The following is a 4589-nucleotide window of genomic DNA, read 5'->3' on the forward strand; positions in this document are numbered from 1 at the left end:
GGCCATTATTGTGTTGTGGATGAAATGTGATAAAGATTGCAGGACTGAAAGAAAGTGTTAAGCTCGGGCACAGCTTGACAATGCTTTTGCAGTTGTCTGAATGTTTTCTTTGTGCTGGAACACAAATAATGCCAAATCCCTATATGTGCATCCAAGGGACAATGCCAAAACTCATATCCTGATAACTTTTCAAGGCTGAGAGAAAAACATACTTATCAAATAATTATCTATTAAATCAATAATGCAATTATAATCAAGATAAAATATGAGAGACCAGTCAATTTCAAATGGATGAAGGATTTGCACTCACAAATACAGAAAATTATGGTGTTACACGATGGATTTATTTAAAAACTTATTCAGAATATTTGAGGAAAATAAACAAAATGTCTTTTAGTGTAACAAATTTCTGTATTTGAAATTGATTGTGGTATACAGCTCATACTTCTTTTTGTTAATTATATAGGTGGGGGTTCAATGAACTCCTGCTGAGAGTGTTATTATATCATTAGAAGATGTAATTAAAGGAAGATCCTTTGCCAATTAATAACAGGACTCTTTCTTGTTGTTATTTTTAATAGAATTAAGACAGACAAAATAAAAAAAAAAGAAACGTTTTACATTTTTATGTTAAGCAAAAATGTTTCATACAGCATAAAGTCAGGAATAGTCAAACTAATTTGCAAGTTTATGAAAAAATACATAATGCAGTTTCCCTACAGACAAACTCTCTAATGGACACAAGTTTTAGATTTGGTCCTTTGAAATTAATTCCTAAGCATTTTTATTGGATCTTATGGGAAATTATTTTACCTCTGTTCTCTAAAAGTTGTCAACGTGAAATGTCAAGAGACTTTAATTTCCAATGAATCAAAACAACTCCAAAAGAATACTAAAAAGGAAAAAGTGAGGTTCAAAGCTTGAGTCAGTGCTATTAAATTGATCTTGATGCTAAGAGGAGGCCTAATTTACGATGAATTCCCACTGCTCATGATTATTTAGGCATCAGGGAGAAGGATGTTTTTGAACTGCATGCTTATTTATTAAACAAAGAAAATCACGCAGTAATAATCTGTCTAAAACTGAGGATTAGACATCGAACACCCGTAGGGAAGTAGAAGTTCATATCAGCGCGTATGCTGTCCATGCAAATTAACTTCCGGCTTCGGTTGTCATGGTGACTACGTCCCAACAGAAACGCCGCGTTTGGAAACAGGAGCTGTCGGTGGAAATTACACTCAAATACGGTAAATATAAACGTAAGTAAACACAGCTTTGCATCGACACATGATACAAAAACAAACATTCAGAAAAATAATGTGTACGTCGTGTCAAGGAATGAATGAATGTGTAAATTTACAGTCATTTTTACTATTTTTCAAGGCTGCACTTTTAAAAAGATGAAATTGTCCAGTGAGCTGTTTCCAAGCGAAACGTCTTTTTGTTTTACACTTGTGTAAACAAATGAAATATAAAATCTGTCTAAAGTCTAAAGTGTTAGTTTTTGTTTTTAATCCAAGTGTAGCTGGGATAACATCTGTCTCTCGGCAGGATTAAGATTAATGATTAGGTTTTAGTTTCGGAAACAGATTATTAAAGAAATTGAACAAACTTGTACTTTTTCTTTTTTCAAAATGGGGTATATTTCCTTGCAGGCAAATCGGTAAAAATGTTGTATATTTAACGTTAACGGTTATTTGTTGAAAATGTTTAATTTCCCTTTTATTTATTTATTTATTTTTTAGGGTTCTTTCAAATAATATTTTTTTTCCGTTTCAACAACAATTATCTATTTTAACCTACATGATACTGTAGACTTAGACAGATTTATTTGTCATTTTGTTTACACAAGTGTAAAACAAAAATAAATTGCGTTTAGAACAGCTCTTTGGACAATTAATTTTTTTTAAAAGTGCAGCCTTTAAAATTAGTAAAAGAAATATATATAAAAACAGTCATATAAACATATGACTGTAAATTTATAGTTCCTTTTTTATATTTTCAGTTGTTTTTATGTATTTTTAATGTATCTGTATTGCAGTTCATAAAAATTAAAAATATATATTTTCTGAGAAAGTTTGAAGATGTTTTATACAGAAAACATAAACAATGAATGGCGACTTCAGGGAAATTGATGGCAGGTTTCATAAAGTGAAAAGTGGGATATAAAAAGGTATAGGCACAAGGGTGACCACACTTTCAAGAGGATTATGAGACAGTGTTAATTTAAAGGTTTGGGGAGAATCACACAGCATGAACTGGTTGGTATGACTGCTAAACAGCCACCAGAGACAGACTTGTTCAGGAAACAGGCAGCAACTGTTGCATTCCTTATGTCTCAGCAACTAACAACCAATAGACCACATAAAGTGTCTTACCTCAGCCAAGGAGAACAAAAAGAATTGGACTTTGCTCAGTGGTATAAAATGAAAAGTACATTTGGAGATCTAAAGGGTATTATCAGGTAGAAGATGAAAGAAAATGATTCAGATGACCTAAAGGCTGCTATCAAAGCAACCTGGGCTTCTATTGCACCTTAGCAGTAGCTACCACAGACTGAATGCCTCCATGCTATACTACAGTGTACTGTAATACATGCAAAAACAAGCACAGGAAAAGGAAAAACAAATACTGTTTGAAAATAAATGAACATCCTGTTCAGATGCCTAACATTTCTTTTTTTTTATTTATTTTTTTAATATTTTTAATATTGATCTTATGTAAGGTTTTTATTTTGTGATATTTTATCTGGTGTATTTTCACTAATTTTTAAGCTTCAATCATTAATACTTAAGGGAAAAGTGAAATATTTCCCTTTCCGAAATAAATAAAAATACTACTTATATTATGACTCACTTTTTGTACTGAATTATTGAAATATAGTAACTTTTTATGTTTATTTATATAATACATAAAATTTATCTAATACATAAAATTAATGATATGCATTGTTTTTCTTATGAAAATATGGAAAAAATAATTTTTTTTATTCTCAGTGTGAATCAGAACATATGGAAAGTTGTGACTCAAAAAAAGTTAACAACAAAAACGTTATAATTTTAAATAGAAAAATGGAGAATTTAAACATGATCATGCTTAGTTTTAGGGTTAGGTTCTGAAATATGTGACCTGAATTGAGCGTATGTTTAGTTTAAAATGAAAATTTAACACAAGCACCTGTATTAACAATTAATTAGATGATCACCTATTGTCTGAAAACCTATTCAGATGACCCCAGAAACCATATTTTGCTGGGAAAATGCCACCATTTATGTTTCTAGCAGACGGGTCTCTCTTGCTAGTTTAACGCAGTGTCTGCCCCTCAGGGAAATTGACTTTATCTGTCTAAATAAATATAGAAAACCTTAATATCTGCCATATGCATTTTTTAAAAATGACCTGAATGTTAAATCTCTTTTTCATGAAACATCTATACTCTTTTCATTGTGTCCTTATTCATTTATTGCTGTGTGCGTTTTACCCCGGCAGATATTTGATTGCATGTTTTATGCTATCTCTGTTCTGCTGAAGGAGAGTTTCTTTGCAAAAGTGCAGTGAAAGGCTTCGGTGAAATACTGCAGCCACTGGAAATAAGAGGCATGAATTTAAATGACTTTGTGGTTCCTAACAACAAGACCGGATCTGTCAAGCACAATGCCAGGTAAGATGAGATCAATAATGTGATTTAGGACATTCACTAGAAGCCTATTAGTGTTCCTTGACTACCGTGCTGTGTGTCTGCCCCTCATCTGTAGGCATTCAAATTTTATCATGAGAAAAGCTTCAACAAAATTGACTTCTGGCCAAGTTATAGCCTATAAGCTTATAAGCTTTATCCTGCAGAATCTCTTTTAGGTGATTAAAAAGGTGCCCTGTCTCATACGGCTGTAGATAATTGACTGGGTAAATGCCTTGCATGGCGGTACGCTGATCCAGTAACTAATTGATTAAAGTATCGATTAGGCCATGAGAACAGGGATCTGCTAGCGCAGAAGATAAATTGAACATATATCGATAAAAGCTTCGCTGTCCTATCTGACGGAACAGATCATTTGTGTGATTGATCGTTGATACCTTATTGCATATATGTGCATGTTGTTTTTTGTTTCTATAGGAACCTGCAAAAACTGCTACTGGATACAACGACTGTGGCCAATGAGAGCAAGAAAATGGAAGAGAAGCTGGAACAGTTAAAAGAAAACATGAGTAAAGAGAAGCAGGAGAGAGGGTAAGTCGGTTTTGTGCTAAAGCAAAATAAGGAAACAATAATTCTGGAAAAAAAGTGGCACAAGAATTAGAAAGAAAAATTAGGGAAAATAAATGAAGAGAAACAAAACTAAGCATTGGATACGATGTTCATTGATAAATGTTAGACTTAAATGAAGAAAATAATAAAAAATAAGTTTTGATTCACTTAGAGAAATTAAATCTGTTTCTTTAGACATAGATTAAGTCATAATCAAAAAAACAACATTTTTACCAACTATCTCCACAGTTTTTGATGGTATGTTTGAGATGGTTTAAGATTTAAAAGCCACAGGAAACAATTAGAAAATGTGCCTTTTGTTTAAAGCATTAGCATGTCAATA

General features: G+C 32.2%; 1 long non-coding RNA gene across 1 annotated transcript; it reads left to right on the forward strand.

Moving 5' to 3' along the window:
• Positions 1–1213: 1213 nt before the first annotated feature.
• On the forward strand, positions 1214–4228 carry LOC107086962. Its single transcript, XR_001481328.1, has 3 exons — positions 1214–1259; positions 3532–3661; positions 4115–4228. It is a non-coding gene; the product is annotated as an uncharacterized LOC107086962 (long non-coding RNA).
• The last annotated feature ends 361 nt before the right edge of the window (positions 4229–4589 follow it).

This window comes from Cyprinodon variegatus, unplaced genomic scaffold (genome assembly GCF_000732505.1).
Source record: "Cyprinodon variegatus isolate N-32 unplaced genomic scaffold, C_variegatus-1.0 Scaffold168, whole genome shotgun sequence".
NCBI classification, from domain to species: Eukaryota; Metazoa; Chordata; class Actinopteri; order Cyprinodontiformes; family Cyprinodontidae; genus Cyprinodon; species Cyprinodon variegatus.